Source organism: Lepisosteus oculatus, chromosome 5, assembly GCF_040954835.1.
Source record: "Lepisosteus oculatus isolate fLepOcu1 chromosome 5, fLepOcu1.hap2, whole genome shotgun sequence".
NCBI lineage: Eukaryota > Metazoa > Chordata > Actinopteri > Semionotiformes > Lepisosteidae > Lepisosteus > Lepisosteus oculatus.
In genome coordinates, this window is record NC_090700.1 from 48417412 (window position 1) to 48442697 (window position 25286).

Sequence of the window (25286 nt, forward strand, 5' to 3'; positions counted from 1 at the left end):
CGCAGAGAGATGGGAACACTTGAGTCCTGTGCTGATGTCCTCTGCCCTTTGAAACAAAGTTTCTGCCCTTTCCTGGTGATTCCACTACGAGACTCCTATTCGTATCGTTTTTCTTGTGCTGTAATATGCTAGCTGCTGGGGTCTTAGATAAAAGAGGCCTTGTACTGAGATGAATGTAATTATGCCCCAAGGTATTCAAAGACGCTGTTCATGATTTGCATGGCTTCTCGTGTATGGCAATTCACGGCCAGTAACAATTTGCATAATTTTCATTACTGTCTAGGAGAAGCGTAGGCTGGGCTGCTGCACAATAATACTCCAACTTGACTATTCTTTTCCCTCCCTCCTTCAGATGGCATGCACCAGAGGAATGATGTTTGAAAAAGCAAAGCCCTGCTAGTCTCCGGGGCAAAACGATCTAAGCTGCAACTTCAGATAAAACGTTGTGTGGCTCAAGAACTATTCATTGTGCTCCTGAGGTCTTCGTTTCCCTTATTGTGCCTTCCTGTGAACCACGGCCTCCAGTGTCAGCCCCATCTTTTGCGTGAGCTAATCTGGGACTGGATTTATCCAAAGCACCTACCAGTCACAGACACTGGCAGCAGCTCATCTGCAGCACTGCTCTGTCCTCTCTCCTCTTGATTTGCCTTTGAATGAAGAACATCAGGGCATCAGCTCCAGCTCAGAGAAGGTCCCTTAAGCTCATGTGTCTTATCGATTCGGAAACTTCATTCTGCCAAGGTGAATCCCAATGAGTCATCTTCTGCAGTATTACTCATTAGTTCTGTTTCATCACGCATGGATGGGAAAAACTGCTCCTTCATACCTGGCGTTGTGTTCTGCACATTACTGCCTGATTAGCGTTCCCTAGGTATTAGGGTACCCTTGCACGGACAATTGAACTGCCCTGTAATGACTGTGAGATTAAGAGCTTTGACTGGCTCTCCTTTAAGTACAAAAGCACCACATAAGATACAGCTCATTGACATCACATATCTGAAGAGTGTTGCTCAAAATCAAATAAGAAGACCACAGCATGAGACAATGCAAACCAAGTTCAGGCTTGAATCTGTTTTGGGGATTTCTCTATAAATGCTTCTATGTTCCTTCCTGTTTTTTTCCCATACGAAGTGATTCAGAGGAATGTCGATTGTGGTAATTATCCAGCATGCTCTACTTTTTCAGATCACAACTATGAGCTGCCTGCACTGATCTGCGGTTGGACAGCTTTTGATTCCAGGGAAGAGACCACAACATATTATTTATCTGTGCATTATGGGAAAATAAAGCATTTACATATTTCAAATGGGAGTTTTTTTATATTGTGGAATTCAAATAAGACTGAAACAACAATATTCCTCAGTGGATAACACTTACTTTTAAACCTGGAACACTTATAGTGGAACTGATTCCGAGAAGAAAGGAAAATGACTTTAATAAGCTGCAGAGAAGTCCCTGAGCAGGCGCTAATTAGCACTCCAGGCACTACAGCTCAGCACCATGAGAAAGACTTGGAGAGAAACATCATGCTTTTCTCGTGCACAAATAACCATTTCTGGGTGAAAGGGGTATTAACTCCAAAATAAACAACAGATCAGTGTACGTTAAAGAGCAGTGGATGACAAAAAAGAAAGGAAAAATGTATAGACAATCTGCATTAACTACTGTAAATGAGTCCTGTTACACATGCTGATGATTAAAGAAACCACATATTCCCAGAAATCGTGAATTATGATTTTTACAAAATACCAGCTCTTGCTATTTTTAATATAGATACATCAAAAATCTGTTTTACATACACTGCGGCAAAAAAGGAAAGTGCTGAGGTCATTGCATATTTATTCAGAAGAGATATCTCAGATTCCATGTAATAACACTGTGAAATAGAAGTATTTATAAATCGGAGACATGGATGTAAGCACAGCAAGTGTAAGAAATGAAACACACTGTTGAAACACACAATTCAATGACCCAGAACAATGCAAATGGGTATTATGTGATGACATTATGATCTTAACAGACAGTAATACTGTTTATCTTGTAGCATATGTGCAAAAGGAGAACAACAGATTATCTTCAATCAATACAAAGTACAGTACAACTTTCAAAGCTTATATATACTGTATATATTTCCAAACTACATTTGGAAGGCCAATTTCTGTCTGAGGATTTATTCTCTATTAAATGCATCACACATTCTTGTTCCAACCATCAAGCTTGTTTAGAAGTTAATAGAGGCACAATGTATTAACTCTTCAGAGGGGGCTGCCATCTGGGGCTGCACTGAGCTCTTTGGTCCCTGACCGCTTGGGAGATTGACAGAAGGATTCCACTTCGTCACATCAGCACACATTCAGGCACAGAGGACAGCTCACTCTCTGGCAGCCAGCAGACAGGAAGAGACTCACAGGCACAATCCCACAAACCTGCATTCGCTCATCGAGCAGAGCTGACACCCACAGTGCACCTCTTCACAGGACGAAACTGGCCTGGCCTGCTCTGCTGACAGCTGATAGTTTGTTGTAGGAGGCTGCTAACAGTAAAAACAAAAAAGAGTGCTGTGCGTACACACAGATACACAAACCCAGTTACAGACACACACATTAACGTGCAGAGAGTGCCACACACACGCACCCAGTGTTCCTTCATGTTGTTTTTTTTCCCATATAAAGTGATTCAGAGGAATGTCGACACAATTGGCCTCTACACTCTCTTTTGCTTTCGAAACTGTTGGAGAGTGATTCTGTGTCCTCTTTTCCCCTGATATTGAAGAGCAAAGCCTCTTCATTGGTGCAGATTAGATGTTTCCAACAACTGGTGCAATGATCCAAAATGCAAAATAGGGCAGGTTAAACAGACACTGGTGTTTTTATTTTATTTTATCCAAAACAAGCCCTTGTTTCTGCACACAAGAACAATAACACAAAATAAAATAGTGGCTAAGTAATATACTGAGGTGTTTAGGAGAAGCTCTGTGACAAAGCCAGTTTGTTTCATGATATAAAGGTTACATGGGAAGCTAGGACTACCCTGCAAGGCCAGGGTTTCGCACAACCAAGACCACTGCAACAAGCCAGACATGAGTGGGAGTGGCAAATAATCGCTCAATTTCCCCCCACTTGCAACCTCTCTCAAGGACAACAGAGGAAAACACACCGCAGCGCACTCAGCTTATGCTGCTCAGCAACGTATGGCCAGAAAAAAAAAAGATGGAGTTTATTTATTTAAAATGAAAGACAGAAGAAAAGAGTTTGAGTTGTTTATCCTTCACTTCTCCACAAGCAGTACAAGTGCTCTCCTGACAGAGCAGTCAGCCTCCTTCACTGAAGAACCCAGCCTGCTTTGTTTCCCCCAGTGCCTCAGTGCTGTCAACAGTGCTGCCAGCAGCACTGTCTCAGACACCCTGGGAGGGTGGAGAGAGGGGGATCTCCACCCGCCGGTGGGAGAGACAACTGGCCATCCAGGTGCAGGGACAGTGGAGTTGAGTACTAACTGGGTTTAGCATGTGTCTCCATACTCTCAGGGAAAATAAAAACTTAAAGAGTCAAAACAGGTTTATAATGTTGACCAAAAGAAATTAAGGTCTGAACCAAACATTTAACTGTTGGAGTGATGACTGGTTAGACTCCAGGGTTTTATTTACAGTCATAATAAATAAATGCCTCCCACACATGGTTCCTAGGTTAAATCAAGATGTTTTTATCTGCCAGTTACGTTTTATAAGACCATATTGATGTTGGACTCCCACTGGGTAGAAACAAGAAGCCTGTGGTGAACAGAGAGTTGCCATTAAACAGTTTCTAAACTGGGGATTGGTGTGCAGCCTGAAATTTCAAGGTAATCTGGGACCCTGTGGTGTAGTGTAGTGATCCTACAATACTTTCACATGCAGCCACAGTATCAATGTGTTTCCTGTATGTGTGTCCAAGTGTGTTCTAATAGACAGCACAGACACGCTACAGGAGGTTACCATGTCCATGTCCACTGTGTGTTCTGTTTGGTTTTGCTGCCTCGGCATCACAGCTGCTCATTAAAGCTTCTCAAGCCTCTGTGATCTGTGATCATTCTTGACAGAACTTCATCTTTATCTGAGATTTTCTGCCTTTGGGTCTCTGTGCGTTAGGACTGGTCTAGAATGGACCAAGGGGTCTACTCATTCCTGTTACTGGAGGTGGCCGAGAGGGGAGAGCCAGAGAGAAGGAAGACATGCTAAATATTTAGAAAGGCTGAGCAGCTATGTTCCTGGTTCTGCTTGTGCAGGGGAATCCTATTTTTAATGCACATTAACAAATACCACAAGCATCCTGCATGAATCTTTTATGACCTCTGGGTAACAACAACACAAAGCAACAGCAACAGAAAAATGGAGTGGTGGCTGAAGCTGAACTCCATAACAGACAGAAACAGCTGCTCGCAATTCTGCACTGCTAGATCCCACAGCCTCCCAGACCGAGCGCAGGAGCTGCACTCTGAACTCTCTCTTGGGCAGGATGCTGCAGACTGTGACCCATACCTCCCAGGAGACTGGGAAGCAAAGACACCCTGCGCGCACGCTGTCTGTGCTGCAGTTACTCACAGGGTGTGTGGTTCAGAAAGGGAACAGTTCGCAGGGGTAGAAAATGCTTTCATTGTTGTAATTAATGCGTAAGCACAGTAGGTCTAATTAGTGCACCTGTTTCCTGAACACTTTGTGACTTTACATCAGGAAGAAGAATTCCAAATTACGTTTATCTTTATTTTAAGCAGGACAGCCTGTCGAGACTGAAGTCTCTAGTTCAAAGGAGCTCTGGGACTGGTGGAAGAGCAGGTATTAGGCATTGACCCTCATTAAAATGGGGAGACTTTAGGTAGGTCAGATTTTATTATGCGTATGGTTGTGTTCATACTCCCTACTGTCTCTCTGAGATCCCGACTCTCATCTGGACAGACCATCTAATCAGAAACATGTTCCCTGGATAAATGTATTCACAGGCCAGTCTGAGATATCCTTTAAGGAAGAATGTACTTATATGAACTGTAGTGTGATACATGACAAATGACAAAGGCAATAAAAAAAGAAGACAGCAAACTGATTTTACTTTTTCAACTGTGTTCCTTCCACGATATGGTCATTTTATGTCACCCTGTGTTGTCACCCCAGCTGTGAGTACCCCTCTTCTGGCAGCATTCTTTCACAGGTATTTAGTGATCCTAAACACAGCTGTGATGTACTGGGGTCTGCATCACGGCCCCTTTACACTCAGTATCCAGTCCTAAAGACACGGCCTTGCCCCCTCTGTCTGTGCTGGTGTGCACAAGGAGGACCTGCTGTGTGGCGCATGGCATGGGGTGGCAGAGACAGCGTTCTCCATGAGCAGCGACGGACGCCAACCTCTGGCCCTTGCCACACATGACCCCCTCCGCCAGGGGACAGAGCACAGCTGGCTTTGCATTCCAGCTCAGTGCTGTGCGCCAGGAGTTCTCACTGTTACTGCACAGCCCTTAGCATGTCCCTACTGAGCTCATCTCTTCTTGTTTATAATTAAAGAACAGCATTTCCTAAGTAAAAAAAAACTATATACAATACAGAATTTGGGGGAATCAGAGAACTAAGGTCTGTAATGACATTGAACACCACTTATTCTAAAATCATTCTGCAGATTAAAGAGCAAAGTCTTAATTTATACCTTTGCTAACATTACTTTTTGACACTGGAAAATATATATATATTAACAAACAAGACAAAGACAAACAATAAGGAAACAGCAGCTCGGAAATGTACTGTATGATAAGGGGTTCAGATTATTGCAGCCACAGCTCCCATAGGCGCAGCTGATAGAGGAGAGAGATGAGGGGACAAATTGGTGATGTGGTATCTAAGCTGGTCTCACATATCTTAGAAACCCTGGAAAAGGGATAGTTCGCTCTTAATGTTTCCATCGAAAGTGAGATCTCACAGCCTTCATACTGCTGACAGCTTGGCACAAAGGTTAATATCAGATACTGAGAGTGACACATGAAAGCTGCGCGCTACATCGCATCCCAGAGTGAATATGAGGAACTTCCTCTGAATACAGATAGCTCGCTTGGCATCAGAGTCCGGGCTCATGGGTGAGCGGGGCTGTGTTGTCTTATCTCCTGCCGTCAGTCGACCGCGGCAACTCTAGCAGGTACCACTGCTGCCCTCACCCAGACCCCCAGACCCCAGGCAGAGAGACGGGGAGATACCATCTGCTTCTGCTACGATGAATACAGCTGAACTGTGTTCTCCTCCCCTGGAATTCAGTGCAGCTGAAGGGAGAAAAACATTAAGAGTCTGAATCCTCTCGGAGGATTCAACTTTTGGGATTTTCCACGGCAGATAGCAGAAGAGGAATCCTCAACGTTTTCTTTGCATTTCTTCTTCCAATTCAACCAGTAAAATGGTACTTCAGGTGGTCAAGTGGGTCAGACTTAAGCAGACAAATTCTCGAGCAGCGCTGGGCCGCAGGCTGGGCTTTGCTTTGAGCTGCTCTCCTGAGAGCTGTGGCCAGGAAACACGCAGGGAAACGGAGGACAGAAGCTGTCACGACTGCCCTTCGCAATTCTGTAACCCCCATTCAGAAAGGAAACAGAAAAGCTGCTCTGTAAAGTGCAGAGGGTTCCACAGTTCCCTCCGCTACTCATTATATACTACCTACTAATGATTTTTGCAAGCCAGGGAATAGCACTATCTTTCACAAACACAGGCCAGGCTCCTTGTACAGCTGGAGATAATACTGAAACCTCTGTTTCAGACAGTGCCGGGCAGCTTAGCTGAGGTGAGGAACAAAAGGCCAGCTACACTCAGGCCAGAAAGGTATTAGACACTCTCCCCAGGATCCAGGGATGTGAGCGCACTGCTGCTGGCTCATCGTACACACCGAACCCTGCACCGCCACCTTCCTTCAGAAACAGGCAGGAAGGGCGCAGCAGCGTGAAACGTCTTCAAGACCAATTCTGGTCTGGCCCGGTCATCTCAGAGAGAAGGCTCTTATCTTCCTGCAGCAGGCAGCTAGTAATGCCATGAAGACGAGACTTGAGCCTCAATCTCAAAGTGTAACTGCTTGGAATCTCTGAGACATCCCTCCACACAGGGGCTCTGGATTCCAGTGTGAAATTGGAGGCACCTTCAGTGCATTATTTACTGCTTTAATGATTTTGTTGAATATGAGCAAATAGGCTTCTAGGGTCTAAATAATTGCTATCTGTAATGTTTCTAAACTCCTTTTTAAAAAAATACATTTTGTTTCTTTTGTTTGCATTGCAGGAAAGCATGCTTCACTCCACATTGGGCAGAAATTATTCCTCACCTGGCTCCAGAGATTCCACCTGATAGTGTCTTGTTTTAAATACATGCTAATTATGCTAATTTGTGTTCTGTAATGAGCGTCCTGATGGCCATGCCAAACACTGTCCAATTAAATCCTCTGTCTGTTCAGATATCTGGGGGTTTTGATGGCTGCTGAGGCCATGCTGATATCCTGTATTTAGGATAATTGGTTAATTAAGGGGAAAAACAATTTCCCACAGAATTGGATAAGTGCATCACTGTTAAAACCCATTTGTCTTTTGGCAACTGTTGGCTGAACATGCTTAAATATCAGAGTGGCTGTTGTTTCCTATTTCAATTTCACAGTAACAGCATTGTGCTGCCTTCAAAGGAAAGCACTGTACTTTCAAATTGTGAGAAAGAATATCAACACCACTTGCTTTACTGGTGAGATTTTCAAAACATTACCCTTATGTAAAATACCAATTTATATTATTTGTGTTTTCCAGCTAGGAGATATATGACAGAAATATTACAGAGGCGGCATTATTCTATCAAAACAATGCCCACGGCTTCTAGAATCCACAGTCCAGGTGGCTCCAGTTTCTGAGTCAGGGGTGAATGACCTCAATCATTCCTGTGAAAGACTGCGATCCAAACTGTCCTTGTGCGCTCCCAGCTGATCACAGGGGTATAAAATTGATCTCATTGCAAAAGGTCATTGAAATTATTACGAATTAGCCAGAACAGAGACTTACAATCCAAATGGAATGAATGCGTCTCCCACTGGATCTGAGTACACAGACTCTGGGTGGTAAAATATCCAGGTCTTCCCTCTGTTCCATCACAACAAAGTCCTGGATCTTTCCACAGTCTGGAAAAAAGGCAAATAAAATGTTAGGACACAAAGTTAAAAGGGTAGAATTGAAAAAAGAGATGTTGTTCAATGTTGTATAATTTGTATAATGCCCTAGGAAGGCCTTGTTTTATACAGTGCATTATGGTTGTCACCATGTTATGGAAAAGATATAACCAGGTAGGGGAATCTGGAAAAAGCCATGTTTAACCTTCTCCATCTCTGTTTGAAGTTGGTGACCACTTGTCTCTTTTATTCTACCTCTTAAAAATCAAAGGTTGTACTGCTATCTCTTGCCATTGCAAGGAAAGTAATATTAATAAGGAATAAGTAAAAACAGTGCTCAATGGCTCAGTTTATTAACAACACACTTAGACTGAAAAACCTAGCTACTCTTTAACAAATAGATGTAATGGTGAATTTTAGAGTGATTGGAAGCCATTGTTTAATGACATTGTTTAATGACATTTTCTTGGAAGGTGTTGGTCCTCTACTGCCTACATTTAAATATGTAACCGATGTTGAAGGTGCTTTCTAATCTATACTTAGTTATTTACATTTCCTAATGGATATAGATATATATTTTCCTTCTGTATGACGTTTTATGTTTTGTGTGTTCTGAAATGTAAAAGACAATTGAAAAAAAAAACACGAATCCCGTCCTGTTGTTAAAGCCCACACTCTGTCTCCAATTGAGAAAAGAATGGATAAGATACTTATCGATTACTACTAACCACCAAATAGGTGGGCCCAAAGGCTTCCTCTTATCTGTAACAACTCTTTTCTTATGTTTGCACAGTCCTGATTCGGCCCAATCCTTTTTAAGTTTCTTTGCATTTGCTACAGTTTGCCAAGTCTCCTGTTTTTGTCTCATCTGTGAACCCTGCAAATTTATGAACTATACAAGTTTTTTCTGTTCTCTTTTTCCAGTCTTCAAGACCAGCTTGTACTTGACTTTATCAGCCCAGGGAAACCCATTTTATCTCTAATGTATGTCCTTTTCTTAAAAAGAACTTGCTCGTGTGAATACAGCAGCAGCCCCGGCCTCAGTGCACACACATCATTAACAAACTGCATCTCTTGCTTGTGTATCAGCCCACTATGGGCTCTGCATTGGGACCTGTGTAGGTCCTATATATGGAAATAAGGGTTTTGCTCTTGTGTGTCTTCAGGTCTCAGTTCGTTACACTCACATGAACCCTGTCCTTAATCCCCTCACTTGATCCTAATAATACCTCAACCTTCTTGTCTGTAACTGTTCTTACGTTCTTATCTTGGCTGTATGACCTTATCTTGCAAGGTGACCATTGACATGCAGTTAGAGTCTCCTTACCAGTCTAGTGACAGCACAATTTATTTAGTCACTTAGTCCCATGGTGGTTTAAGAAAAATGTCAGGAACAGACATATTATGTGCTTTTTTGCTGCACAGAGTATCCTTTCATCGTACTGCTATCCTGCTCTAATTTACAGCCATGTTCTTATGCAGGACTTTCATTTACCTCTTGAACACGTTGCTCTCTGTCGAGAAACCCCTAACACCTCAGACCACTGAGCGACTACGCTATGTCTCCCAGATTTGCAAGGTCTGCACTAAACCATTTGTCTGAAGACACTGTAGTAACGTAAGTGCTGCTTACATACACAGCATGAATCAGAAAAGGTAATTGCTTTTCCATATTGTGAAGACACTAATGAACAAGGATAAAATGAGTCATTATATGAGGTATACAAATCAACAGGCAAGTGGATACAGAGGCAACCAAAATATAATGTGTATTCTATTGAAAGAGGAAGAACTTGGATCTAAAGCACTGGACATGCCCCTGGAGGGAGAAGCTACAGCCTTGGCTGCAGAGAAAACTTCCAGGAAATGTGATTACACACATTAATGTGTTCTGCAGCTTAATGACCTCTGTTCACATCTATTTCTGAGCACGTTTTTCTTTATTTCCTGCAAGCAGTTGTTAAGTTGTGTTAATCACAGGGATCTCCACAGGTTCCAGGGCCATTGTGAACTCAGTTGATCATTAAAAACCCAGCTCTCAGTCATGTCTCCCTTCCCCTCCTCCCTCCAGAGCACATTCTCATTGCTCTCAGTTCTGCTCATAATACACGATATAATATACAATAACACATTCCAGCCACTGAATGAATACTTTACTACTGGAGACAAATGCTGCAGGCAGACAAGCAGACAGAAGGATCGATCTCACAAGGACCACATTTCAGAGCCAGTGTCAGAAGAGCAGCAGGCGTTGCTATGAATTCTATGGATGTGAACATGAGCTAACTCTGACTATGTCTCAACTCTAGAAAGCAGCAGCACCTCAAAAGACTTCTAGTCATGCTTCCCCTCTGGAAAGTCAAAGTTAGTAATCATGAACAGCTGTTTCACTCTTATTAGGGCTTGCTAGTGCAATATTGCTAAGACTGACCAGTGTAACATGCTTATATATATCCCTGAAGAATGTTCCGCAGCCGAAACATTGTGTCTCTTTCGTCATGGAATAAACCTTTACCTGTTCCTTATATACAGTATATCTTACAAGGATAAGAATGCTTTCAAAATGATTATGTATTAATGAGCAAGCAGAAGCCTAGTAATTTAGTTAGAGAATCTCTATGATGGCAGGGCTTTTTCAATCTATTTAGCCTGTGTCTCTCATTCCTGGACCTATTCAGTGACAGAGCAACACTGACAGCTAACCTCACGGATAAACAGGACCCATCTCTTCTGTAAGAGGGTCAGGGCCAGCACTAGCAGTAGGCCAATGGGGGTGATGGTACTAAATCCAGGCAGGCTGCATTATACATGGTCTTGATGAGGACACTGCTAAAAGCCATGTGCTCAAGGAGGAACTTCTATCATATAGCATTACCCTCTTCAGTCCCAGAATCCAGTTTAACAGCTGTGTACAGTACATACAATACGTAGTGTAGCTCCTGCTCTTGAAAAGTCACAGTCCTGTTTTTTACAGCTACCTTAAAATCCACAAAGGCTGAAAGAATTGGAAATGCACGCAACATGTACAGAATCTATTGCCTCAATAATTTATCTGATGTATTCACCGAGAGCTCAGATGAAGACCAGAAGACTCTGCAACTCCACAGTACAGGCATGAGGATCTCTAATACAAATAACCTCAGCTTTAAATGGAATTTGAACTCAGGCCCAGCGTTTGAGGTCATTGTGTTTATTTGGGAAAAGAAATATATTACATGGGAGACTTCAGGACTGAGGAGGACATACCAAGAGGAAGAAAAAAAATGCTGTCTTATAGCTACAGTACCATTATGCTTTACAGCCAGTGCCAATATATCAGTTTTACAGCCGAGCACCAGTGGGGCAAAGTGATTCCTCAGATGGAATTCACCTCCTTAAACATTCCATAAAAGTGCCGTTTATTGAGGAATTACTATTCCACCAGGTACCAGTGCGAGTGCAGTGAGTGGGGCCAGTGAACTGCCGCTTATAAAAGACTGAGTCACTGCCTGCCTGCTGTTTTGTTGTGCAAGGATGCACCTCTACTCCATTATCTCCCTCCATCCTGCCTGCCGCCCTCTTTAGTGTCCTTTCCTGCTGAGTCCACTGTGGACTGTCTTCCAGATTCCTCTAAACGAACACAAGACAACCATAGAAAGACTTTAGATAATCGTCAAATTTTGCCTTTATGAAAACAACATCAAGGCTGAAAACAGACAGAGATACAATAACACAGCTACCCATGAAATTGGACAGCTCTGGAGTCGAGGGTCTAAGTATTTTCTGGAGTGGTGCATTTGCATGCTTTTTCCAACCACTTAAAGAAAATGACACAAGGAAGCCTGCAGTCTATAATTCTAACTGATATTATCATCAAGGTTATAAGGGGAATATGTTGCTACCAATAATCTTTATGTAGTCTGACTTTCTTCAAACCTGAAGGTCACCAGAGGTCAGTAGCTGTGTGTGTTAGTCAGCCAGTTGTTCAGCGACAATTGCAGAGACCACACATACTGTATATGAGGCATCTATAAAACAATTTCATAATACACTCTTAACATTCTACTGGTATGGTGCATACTGCATAGTTGAGAAGTTTTCATTGGGCGTTCAACAGGAATTACCGAAGTAATTTAAAATGTTAATATTTAATTTTTTAAAACCCAATAAAAAGCCGGGTGATCTCTAAATGGAAGGGAATTACTCAGATCATATACAATTCAAACCAACGGATATGTCTGAACGTTCATGAATGTCAGCGGCTTTCAGATTTTGAATCATTGTGAAATTAAGTAGAAGGATGCTCTCTGCATCGCTGTGCGGGTCTCTTGATCTTGTCACAGGGACATTAATTGGGATTAAGACGGGCCTCTTATCAAGTCGTCCCGCTCGCTCTCCCCGTCATCGGCAGACAGCAGTATCAACCAGGTTGTTCCCCTCGTTTGCTGGAAACAGCGTCAGCGTGTCTCCCAGGGGATGAAAGAGCCTTAGGCGCCCTTCTCTCATTTCCCCCTCGCCTTACCAGTGCTGGTTTGCCAGGTGGAGTCTGGAAGCGATATCCGTGTGCTGTTTCTCTCCGTCATTAGTGTGGCGCTTCCACTCAGATGCGGTGTTGCTGATCTGAGCTTCCGAGGGCAGCCTGGGCTGGCAGGCATTAGTAATTCCACAGCACGTCTGCGTGCATCCCTGCGGTCTGTACCAGGCACCCTCTCCTCCCCTTGATGAATGCCTCCCTAACAGTTTTCTGTCTGAAATGTGCGCATGATTGCAATATAGATTTGCAGCCAATATTAATAATTGAAAAACCATGGCGTGGTGTTCATTTCCCGACACAATAATGAACTGTGGAGGCAGCCGTGATGCATGGGGAGGTGACCCCAGGATACCGCAGCTACGACACCCCGAGTGACAGATTGCAATCCAGCTAATGGGCCTCATCATTAGACCGGCACGGACTCCTGTTGTATTCAGCAGGCGGGTATCGGCACTGCGCCGCGGAGAGAGAGGGGAGGGATGGGACTCTGGCTGGCTCCCAAGACACCCGAACGTTTTCTTCCTGCATTTCCTACTGCTGAGAAAACCGGGAGAGAAATAGCGCAGCTCTGTCAGTAAAGGTTTTAAAGATCTCTTGCCGGCAATCCTAACTATACACCTTTTCTTCGACGTAATTTTGCACTTTCAACACCTCTCAGCAAAGTGCTTGGGTTCCACCCAGTCCACAAAAAGTGACTTAAGCGTGATGAGTTCATCAATAACAATTAGCCAATAAAATAATTCGATGTTCGAGACAATCAACAGATGAATGAATCGACCAATCGATCAACCTCCGTGCGTCGAGTGCGTCTGCTCTCTGCTCCCTGATGTCCCCTGCTTGAGAAGCGGCTCTCTTCGAGATACAGACCAATGTGTTAAGAAGAGGATGCAGACGGTTTAATGGAGTGCTGTGAGAGAACTCAGAGGCTTAAGAACAGACAAGATTAAACTTGACAACATTTGAGAGGAATGCATCGCAGCCTGTAATATATCACCCCCTGATCAATGACGTGCGTTTACCAATATTATGCCTATGTAATCTCAGATTAAGACGAAGAACTGGTTTGTCCTTATTTCTCCCATGGCTCAGCTGAAGCAGGCAGGTGTTTCAAGAGGGAGAGAAACCGTCATATTCAGACACGTTTGCAGTTTGTTGAACCCAGTTGCCTTTATACTCCCGGTCCTAAGACACTTTTTAATGGGTTTTAGCAGGCACACGCGTAACCATCTATAGAGGTGGAAAATGTCATACACACACGTGAAATGCAACGCAACACCCAGCGGTTAGACGAAAAACGGAGGAGACTTTATACGGACAACTGTGCGGCACCATGTTGTCTTTTATTAAATACTGTTTGCTTTTTTAATACTTTGAGACAAAACTAAAAAAAAGAGCAAAATCCATGAGAAGTTTCAGTTTGGTTGCAGTATCAAGAGTCTTACTATTATTATTATGATGATGATGATGATTAAACTTCATCATTTCTTCTGAACTGTCTTTGCTAAAAATCTAACGTGACAAATTTCTGTCAAGACTTAGTCACTGACGGTCAGTCCAAGCAGTTATTTATCCCCACCTATATAGGGGGATCTGCGTTCTGATTGATCTATCCTCCTGTCAATCAACAAGCTGCTTGGGCGGGCGTGGTGTCTCCAGGGTTGACCTCCTCTGCCGTGATTGGTTCCTCAGTTCCTCCTTTCCTGTAGTTGATTGGCGGAGACTGCGACCCGCACCTCTCGCGGTGTCTCGCGTTAGCGGCGGAGTGCAGGCAGAACTGTGGCTCCGCGGTTGTGATCCGAAGATGATGTTTCTGTGGAGACCCGAGCACCTCTCTCTGCACGCCGCTGAAGGAGAAGCACTCTTCTGCTGAGAGACGGCTAATGAGAGGCCTCGCTAGGACCGAACAGTATTTAATATCCTACGCAACACTGAACAGGACGCATCTCGACTGAACAGTGCACAGGTGGGTATGAGGGGTAGACTTCTGCAGTTATAAATATGCCTTTATTTGTGGCTGGAGAGTTAGAATACAACATTGCCTTGGATGAACAGCATAGTGATTGCTGCCTTCTCTGTGCTGGCTGTAATACGGTTTCAGCTGTCTTGTGCTTTTTGGGTATTTTACATTTAATTTCACAGTAGTTACGTGGAAGCGTACGGACTTTTCTGAAGCCTTTAATCTCTAAAAGGTTAAGGGGGCAGCGTGCTTCATTGAGATAAATAGGTTTTAACATACAACACATGACACAGAATCCGCTATCTTTTAAAATAAAGTGCCGTTGTTATATTTAGAATTCTTGGATTAATCCGATTTATTACCATTGCTAATAAAAAACCCATCCTGAATATGTTTGGGTATAACACACCAGCTAAAAAATCTGAACTCGATACATTACAAGACCTGTCAGATAGAGTTCCTGCTGTCTCTGAGCAGGATACTGCGAACAGTGTTTCTTTAACTGGTTTTGTTGACTGTCCCAGTCTTTATATTGCGGAATTCTCTAAATCGCCGAACGCCGTTCGTAAGACAGACTAGAAGGATGTGGCTTTGCTACTTGAACAAGCTGCACGCCTTGCAAGTTGCTCAATACGCTACGTTAATAAATTTGTCCACTTACTCTGCAATGTTATTGTTTTGCAAATGCTATGTAGGTTTAGATAAGCAGTACACTCGGTGACACGGTTTTGCATTTTCACTCGCTGGTTTGCTGGATTTTGTCTAAACGGAGCTAAACAGCATCTGTCGCTCACAGGAGTCTCTCTAAAAGTGTTTTCATTGAGCTGCTGAGGCGCGCCGTCGGGCAACTCTTTGGAGTGTGCCAAAAGCACACCACAGCCTCGGTTCAAAGAAGATTTTTTTTTTCTTTTAAGTTTGATACATTTGGATCACCAAGGTCGTCAATGTGTACCTGCGGTTTCTCGGAGACAAAAAGAGTTTTGCAACGCGTCAAATGAACTGTGTAAATAGTGCCAGCCTGAGTTGATCTCTGTTCTCCTACAGTATGTGCAGATGTCTGGGCGTTGGCATTTGGGTCTGATCTGTGTCACAGTCCACGGCCGTGATGGTAAAATAGAGCTGTTATTTTTTATGTGAAGTTTATGTGCTATGTGAAGTATAAAAAAGGCAGATTTTTTTTCTTGTTTAAGTACTCACTGATGTTATCGGGGATTCTTTTTTTTTGTTTGTTTGAGTAGGGCTGACCTCTACCTCTCCTGACCAGCAGTTTTAAGATACCCACCCAGTCTCAAACTGCACTGCAAATTACACAGTATTCACATCACGCAGACTGGTAGCTGTTTTTAGAACTAATACATCTTTTGCACAGACTAAGCTTGTTGTGTTTGTGTGTGTGCCACAAGGCCGAAATTAACATCACCTATCACACTCCTGTAACCTGCTTCGACTATCACAGCTCTTTCAAACTTCAAGATATGGCAGTATTCCCTGTTGAGACCCCCGCTTTGCAATGGTGTTTGATCTGTTTCCTGTTTTAAGAGCTGCCAGCCCTTCAACAAGCAAAAACAAGATGCCGGATATTTCAAGGTTGTTCCCTTTGTGCAGAGTGAATTTGCATGGAATTGCATTGCTTTGCTGTAGATCTCATGCAATCTGTGCAAGTGTATACAAGCAGGGAATCCTGGTTTGCTGTGTAAACTGCCACGTTTCCCTGTCATTCAAAAACTGCAGCAGAGTAGATGTCACCGGGGTATGGCCGTGGTGATCTGTGCAGGTTGCAGGTCACAGATGTTTTGTATGAAGCATCCAGAGCTGTTGCATGGATGCGTCTGTGAGAAAATACCACAATGACTATGATATCAGGCTGCCTGTGTGCCTCATTGAGAATAGCCCACTTCCCTGCTATCCTAATAATGTGGTGAAGTGCATCAGACAATAAAATTGGATTCTCTTTTTTCATTACATCCAATGTTACTGTAAAGTGACAAGAAAAATGGTCTTCAGTTCCCTCCTTGACTTGGCTGCTGGCGATCAATAAAGAAATCTGAATGCCACAGTCTCCATTTCTTCAGTCTGTTTTTTTTTTCTCCTGTGCTGCAGTTGGTTTTGATTTTTTTATGATTCTTTGAAAAGTCAGTAATTTGAAGACTTCCCCTCTTTCATTTAAACACGGTGTAGTAGAGACCGCTGGCTCAATGAGGTGGTGAACACAGTGGCATAACAGGACCGAGGCGATTCTCTACGTTCAAAGGAGTTGTGTTGCATTGTGAACTGATGGGCATAAAGGAAGCAGCCCTGTTTTTCTCATAATGACAGAGAACACGTAATAGTACATAACGTGATTTTTGGTCAGTGCATGCTCATGCTTTCTCATTTAAGGAGGTCGTACTGTAAAGTACATCCATCCATTTTCTAACTTTATCCGGGGTTGTGTGGGTGTGGGAGCCTAACCCGACAAGCAAGGCAGGATGAAAAAAGCATTCTTTCCGAGAAATGTGTGTAAACATGGAAAAATGTTTAGTCCACCCACAGTGATGCCAAGTTAAAGTGTTTCACAGAGCTAGAGCCTCTAATATACTGCTTTCTGTAATAGTAAGTGAACTGGTAGATGAAGATTCCCCTGTCAATAATAGGTCAGGCCCCTAGTGTGTGGAGCATCATTACTCATTACATACTCATTTACAGAGGTGGGTGGACTGGGGCGATCAGGTTTAACTGCCTTGCCCAAGGACAGAATAGTAATATATATTTATATTGGATACTTGATCTTAAAACTCTCAGGTCATGGTTTCTAGAGCGCCACTTGTTATGCTCAGAAATACACAGTATTGATGCATAATGGCACTACTGTACTTTCCAGCTTGAAAACTGAACGGGTATGTGGTAGTCTTGTTGCAAAGGTCTTGCAAGTGTTGCACCCCATTGTATAGTGGACCTGCACTCTGAAAGCTTTAGGTGGAGGTTGACAAGAGCAAATCTAGGTGCTGTAGTGAGTGTGTGAGCCAGCTGCTACATGTTTCCTCTTTCCGGCAAACATGTGCATACCTGTTGTAATTGGGTCTGGTTTTCTGTGCTTGTCTGAACATGTTTTGGCTTGTTCTATCTTTGGCTTATGCTATTGGGGATTTAGACATAAGGATACGTCAGGTTGACATGGTTTTTAATAGTCACTTCCTGAATCTAAATTTTAAATGTCTTTGAACTGTTTAATGTTTTTTTTGTCAGATAAGAAGGTGTCAAGATGGGGCTCTGAGGATTGCTTACTAGGCAGCTGGCGTGGCAGTTGATGGCTGGGAAAATAGTGGCTGTGTGCTTGTGTTATCTTGCCAGTCGGCTGTGGATTTTAACTGCGTCTCTTAGATTTGTGGAAGAAAAATGCACCAACCAGCCAGTGTTCTGAAGACGAGTGCTCATAAAGTTGAGGAATGATAACATTTTCCTGATTTAATCTCTTAAGCAGCGTATTATCAACTTAGACACCCTGTTGAGCCTTTAATTAGCCATGCAATGCGATTGCTACGAGGTTCATAACATCAATTAAATAATGGGCCTTGCAGATAGATTTTTTTGGCACACTTTGTTAATGAATCTTTCTGTTCTTGAACTTCTAATGTGGTGGCAAGATTAAGTTAGTATGACGCTAATGTGTCTTTGCAGGCAAACTCTGTGGGTATTTACAGCTCTCCCTTCATGCATGTTTCCGAAGGTGCTGGGTGACGCAGTTGAGTGTGTACGACTGGTTGAAGCGTGCTTGGCGCTGGCAGGCAGGGGGGCTGTCTCAGGCAGGGAGAGGCTGCTGAAAGAGGGCTTGAATTCATTTCAATGAGATGAAGAAAAATGACCTGCCCCTTGGCCATCAATGGGAGAAATCCGCCTTCAGCAAGAGGATTCTTTTCATCTCACTTTAAAGCATTCTGATGTGAAGGTCACCTTACAAAAGCCATTCTTTTATTTGCAATTGAAGACTTTAGCTTTTTAAAATGTTTTTTTTTTAAACATTTTGTGCCTATAACACTGGCCTTGCAACAGTCTTAATTAACTGTGTCCCCTGAATAAAAGATTTTAATCTTAATTTCAAAATTTGTGCTTTAACCTATGGGTAGTATATCATTACTCATAGGGATTTAAGAGATGGGAACCTAAATGCATCTCAAATCTGAATATGCAGACATCAGTTTAAATTAGCAGCCTGCAGTGCAGTTAATTTAACGATAAAGTTCTGTTTTTCAAAAAGCATTTCTGTGCTTTCACAAGAGCCAGAAATGGACACTTGTGTTTTGAAAGGCAAGGCTGTTTGGAAATTGAGGACAGGAGAGATATAATTACATTCTGATAATGATGGTCCCAACCCTTTTTCCATACTGGGAACATCTCAGTAGCTAAGGTGTCATGACACACTTCTCACGTACAGTACAATACTCTCTCCTGTTGATTGGTGTGATGGCCTTTTTTTATTTGCACCATCCTGGAATAGAATTCTCCCCGAAAGCTGGAAGTGTCAAGGAGAAATCAGACTGCATCTTCCTGGTTTGATTATAGGTCCATCTTTGAGTGATTTGGCGGAAACTTGGGAGTTCAGTTTGTCAGTTCTGGAAATATTTTGCTGCTCAGGCAAACCTGACAGCACTATGTTGCATGTAGAGGCATATATAAGCGGGCAGAGTAGCAGACTTTTAGCAAAGGCATGTTTAAAGCTTTAGAATAGAAACTTTCTATGTGCACTGCCTTCATGGTGTTGCTAAACGTTCTCAAGATTAGCCCTGGGAGTTTGTGACACAGTGGCTTCAGTTACAGTCTTGGGATCTGAATGTTATCTCTTTGTTCAGTCTAGCGTGGCAATGTCTTTTGAAGTGTATACAGTCTTAATCTAGGGGCGATTACGCCAACAGGTCTGTGCTGCGCTGACATGCTGGGCGTGGTGCTGCGTGGGGCTCTGCTGCTGTCCGTGCTGTTTCTGGGCTGCCCCGCCACGGGAGCCAGTACTTAAGATATGGTTTGGTGGAAGCTTTCATAACCTAAATAGAGCTGTATTTAAAAAAATGTCCTGCCGTCCCTGGCTGAATTGCATACGGTAAGGTTGTGTGGAATCATCCTGAAACTGTAGCAGTTTCTCGCACAAACCTTTTATTTGATTGAGGGGGGGGGGGGGCGAGGGTGAATTTTATTTCCCAAAAAGACTGGTTCTTTTTTGCAGCTGTCATAAGTAGTCAAAACGATGCAGCAGTATTCACCCTTTATTACGTTGATTGGCATGTATTAGGCAAGGTTTAAGATTTGGCAAATGGGGATACACATTTATTTTATTTCTTCTGTAAAACTTTTATTAGCCATCTCCCAGAGCCAGTAACTTCATATGGTCGTATTAAGTATTAATACAATGCAGCAGGACTTGGCACATTGATAAATTCAAGCGTGGATGTCGCAGTGTGCTTTAAGTAAAGAATGTTTAGTCTACATAATAAAGTAAATAAGTAGCTAAATAGTCAGCCAACATTGCCAGAAATGACTGATCTCCTTGTTGCCTGCTGTACTGAGAGACTGCTGCTGCCCTTGTTAGCATTTGTCTTTACAGCACAGCGAGAGTGTCTTGCCAATGCCCTTCATCAGTTATTTCCTCCGCGATCTGGAGAATAATGAGACAAGTATCGAAGGTGCTAGCTTTAGGGAGGAATCGTGACATGAAGTGGACAGAGGGGGGAATCAGATTTCGCTATCAACTGATTGAATTGGTTTTTGTGCCTTATAAATCTTAACCACATCTGAAAAGTATTCAGTTTGTTTTTCAGGTAACGAAATCTAACTGTACCTCTTAGCGAGATATTCATCCGTGTGCTTCCTGTTTCTTTCAATAACTCATAAGCTGCATGTGTATTGGTAAATGCTGAAGCCAGTCTCCAGAGGTAAAGCTTGGGGTTGTTAGCATGCTGTAATAAATGAGTGTTAACCTTGTGTTTGTGCGCCTGGTGGTATGAGTATGACAAGGTCAAGCTGTCGACAGCGACAGGGTTACGAGAGGCTGCTATGGAGTAACTGGTGATTCACCTCTCGTGTGTGTAGCAGGTGTTGGTGGTGCTGGTCCTGTCTGAACTGCTTGTCCCCCAGTGCCACTAACAGAGTTAGCCACGTTCAGTTTGCCTTACTGCTGAGTGCTGCTGCACCTGCTTACTACCTCTCTCACTGCAGATGAAGCCAATCTGAATGCAGGAGCTGTCAGACGGTGACCTGTAAGGTTCTGTGCAGAGAAGACACTATATCCACACTGTGTAGCATTCTAAGGTTTGAGGGAACACATCGGCTGTTCTGCTAAAGAGCACTGTCAAAATAATATGACTATGTTGTTGTGGAAACAAGATGTGTGCGATAAAACGTTAAAATATCATGCACAGAATGCAGCGCCTGATGGGAAGGGTAGTTATTTGATGATGGCAGGAGTCTGTAGCTAAAAAGAAACAAAAAGTCTTTGTAGTCCCACCTAATTAAAGCTCCCATATGTTTTGAGTTTGCATGAATGATAATGTTTTGCTACTGTGTGCTGCGGGTGTTTGAAGCTGGAACATCCTGGATAACAGTCAGTGCATGAATTTTTCACTTTAGACTTTGAAAACGCAACAGGCTGTGTAACACCTGTGTTGGCCTTTCTTACACCTTGTTTAAGGGTGCAGCGTTACACTAGCCAGGAGTCTTGTTGAGTAGTGAAAAAGTCTTGCTGAAATGTTCTGTAGTATAAAGGGTTAAACATGGCTGTGTAGCCTGAGTCTTGGATGACTTTTCTTTTTTTAGTCTTCATAGTCCAGCTGCCTATGGGGGCGCATGTCTTAAAGAAAACTCTGTATTCAAATGGAAATTAAATTTCATGCTTAGACAGCAGGATTCATTTCTAAAAAAAATGTAATAACGAAGAGACATGTAGACTGGGGAACTTAAATGTTTTCTTGATACATTTGTGAACCTTTCTTGTTGTCTCTTACTGTTCTTTTCCCATTGTTCCTCTAAGGTGACAGTAAAGGTATTGGCTAAACGTTTCTTTTAACTCCAGAACAAATTAAGAGTGTCTTTGTGTGTGAAAATGCAGCACCATTTGCTTGGTTTGCGTTTTGCATCCGAGGTGAAAAAAATTGCTGGACTGTCTTTCTTGTGAAGGATACAAGGTTATATGAAAATCTGTTCTAAAACCACTTCATTTTAATTCCGGCTTCATTAGGACACTAATTCCCTGTACTGACACACAAATTGTGCCAGTAATAACTAATCTGCATTCCAAAGAAACTATTTAAAGCGCATAAAAGAAATGCTATCAAAACATAATTAAACAGTTGGTTCTAATCAGGAATTTCTCCTGCTTTGCATTTTAAGATGTGCAAACTTCCCCCCTTCCTTTAACTTTCGAGGGTGCACTTTGGGCTCAGCGGACGTCTAGGAAGAGTTTTAATTAAGATGCATGTGATTTTTCTTAAGACTAATTACAGACTTGGGGGCCAAGGTGTTTAGTAAGTTTGTTGATTGTGTTTTGTGTTTCAGTGTGATTTCCAGAAGACTCGGAGGTAATCCTGGAGGGTAAATTGATGTTCACTGTACCAGATAATGAATGCTGTTTTTAATACAGCAGCACAGAGGTGTGTTAATAAGAGTCTGAGATCATGGAAGGAAGATGCTGATAATAAAAGCATGAGATGCCATTGGATGACGTCCATGGTTTAGCTGTAGCTCAACTTTATGCAAAACACTCCTTTGTTCTTGCAGAATGTACTACGCGGTTTAATTCTGCAGGATGAGTATGTTTAGCTTGCAGTCAGCACAGCATTTTTCTGTACTGGGCTCCTGGAGTCATGTCTGTACTGATAACCTTCATTTTTCACTCGACCTCACAGTCCTTGCACACATCTTTATTAAAAGAGGGTTGAACTTGTTTTTGATTTATGCTTGTGTCAACAACAGTAGATCTATATGCAGAGGCCTCAATATTTATCCACAGCCTCAAACAGCTCAAACTGTGCATTCAATATTTTTTGATAGACGTGAAAGCTAAGGAGCCTTATGACTTTCAATCTTGTATGGGCAAATGAAACATTTGTAAAGAAATTATTTATATTTTTGAAAAACCCAGTCTTTGTGAAGAATGCTCTGGTTTTGGTAACTTGCCAGACCACTTTCTTGGCCAAAACCATCTAGCGTGAGATGGACACCAAAGATGGAGTCCGAACTGGAATATCGTACAAGTGTTTTTAAAACCGTCACAATTGTTGAGGTTGCTGAAAAAAAAAGATCTGGCATCTCTGAGCAGTGACTTTGTCCATAGGGACACGGTAAAAAGCATTTTGCTCCTGTATTCTGCATCCTTTTATGCCCAGTGACAGACAATCAAGGTGGCTTCTAAATGCTGATGCAAACTTGGAGGCCTTGTGAAGCTAGCAGATGAACCAGTGATATAAAAGAACAGAGTGTTAATTTAGCAGAATTCCAACATTAAGATGGTATGAATATATTTGAACATTGCATTTTAGAAATGCATATTTATACATGCTGTTGACTTGCTGAGTACTTTTCAAGCATTACCAAAAGCCTGCCTTTTCTTTGCTAAATCAATATTTAGTTGCACATCATCAAAGGTATGAATAAACGTGGAGATTTTGTCTTTGATACCAGCAAAGGACTCCTACTGGGTTTAATAATTGTTTAATGCCGGAGCTCGACCTTATTTTGGCTTTAACTGTGCAAGTCCTGCAGGTCAGCGGCTCAAATGCAACTTTAATAATTAAGCCTACTGTAAACCCTGGGAAGCTTAAACTGCAGCACAGTGGGTGTCTGGCCCACTAGCAGTCCCAGATCATCCAATACCCCTGTATTTTACTCCACCTGCTTTGTTAAAGCTGCATAAATGTGGTAAAAGGTGCTGTATTTTAGCAGGAGTACAAAGGGCTATGAATATAAAACACTCTAATGGATTGGAGACATTATAGATCAATAAAACCCACTGCCAATGAAAGTTTACAGTGCCCGCCACCCTTCTAATCAATATTTCTCCTGTGTTGCTGGTTTAAAATAGAAGAGCTTGTGAAAGTTGAGCTGGCCTGTGCAGAAATCTGCAATAGTTTGTTTGAAAGATATGGGTGGTCTGGTTTCGGAGAGAGAATAATGCAGGCTTATGTATTATGTTTTTAATCATTTGGTTTAATGGATATGCGGGGTGCTGTAAGGCTCTTTCACAAAGATCTATCCTGTGGCTGTGGAGTGTTTCAGGAATGCTTATATTGAAAGCTCTGTTTTTTTTGTAGATGAGCATTTTTATATTCATAGAACTCCTCCAGGCCTTTTGGAAATGTCATTAAAAGCCAAGCAAAAGAATAATCATTGATTGCCTCTCAAAAAGGGGTATAGTGGAAGAAGTATGCTTATAAAAATTGATCCTGCACTGTGAACTGTGACCACCCTTAGTGCCCAGCAAAATAATTGCTGTATCCATTCTTCTTCTTTGAATGTCCCAGTCTGCTGGACACATGTTGCCTATATTCTGAATGTTGGTCAGCTCATTTTGTTTCTGTGATGGTGGGGATGTGAGTGGAGCCTGTGATTGAATGTGCCTAAATGTGTTTATTCTTATCTTAATTTTAAAAAGAGCAAAATAATTCGATTGTGGGGGAAAAAGAGACCTGGCAGAGGTCAGTGTTTGAACACGCACTGCTTAAGACCATGTTCATGAGGGCATGTGGGTTTTGGGGTCTTCAGCACCTTGGACAGGGAAGGCACCCTGTTTACACTGTGGTGTGAGGAACCAAGCCCAATATAGGGGTTCAGGCCATGTGAGGTGTTTGAGTGGACATGAAGTTCAGGCTGCTATATTTCTTACACCGGAGGGCACTTACCTCAATACTCCAGAAGTCCAAGGTTAAACCTGCAGGTAAAACGGAGTCATTATAGAAAACTTTCAGTTGTTAATTTTTGCAGGATTTGAAGATTTGTATCATTTCTCCAAAGTTTTCATTGACTACCACATGTGATGAGGAATTCTTTTTTCTTCATGCAAAGTGTCTTTTCAAAATGTTTACAAAAACAAAAATGTTTTGGCCTGAAATCCCCATGTACCTGTTACTCTGTTGCTTAGATATTTTATGCAATCTTATTTTATTTTGCTTTTTCTGAGATGGTATGGTTTTAAGCTTGGACCAGATATTTACTGCGTTGGGGTTTTTAAAAAATGTTCCAGGACTCCCTTGGAAACAAGGTGTTATTTCCTTTTAAATAAAAAGACCAAGACAGTTGAAATCTTCTGTGTGGCACATATTGCCTTGTGACTGTGATTTAAGAAATCTTGGTGAGTGAAACTCCTATCTACAGCACACAGCTGGCAGTCAATCTGTTATCACAGTTGCTTTGTTTTTTGACGGTAATTACTTTCCACAGACCTGTGAATTTAAAAACTTTGCTAAAATGTCCATCTTAGAAAATGCTTATCTGGTATCAAGGATTCAGAAATAATTTTTCTTCAAACCATATTGCTTGTTGACAATTAACATTATTTTTTTGAGTAGTGTGGATTGCGTGTAAATATACGAGTCAATATTTGTATTGAGAAATATTTGTATTGGTGATGTTCACACTGCAACAGGTTTCCTTAATGTTCCAACTAGGAAAGATTCCAAACTGCATGATGTACTTCAGACATTTTCTTGTGTGTGTTGTTATATTT

At 42.3% G+C, this 25286-nt stretch overlaps 1 protein-coding gene across 1 annotated transcript in view; it reads left to right on the top strand.

Moving 5' to 3' along the window:
* The first annotated feature begins 14382 nt into the window (after positions 1–14382).
* Positions 14383–25286, top strand: part of LOC102694794 (D-glucuronyl C5-epimerase) — a 61639-nt gene continuing 50735 nt past the window's right edge. The window contains exon 1 of the mRNA XM_006628752.3: positions 14383–14608. The gene's annotated coding sequence lies outside the window, so the exon portion shown is untranslated. The remainder of the gene's footprint in view (positions 14609–25286) is intronic.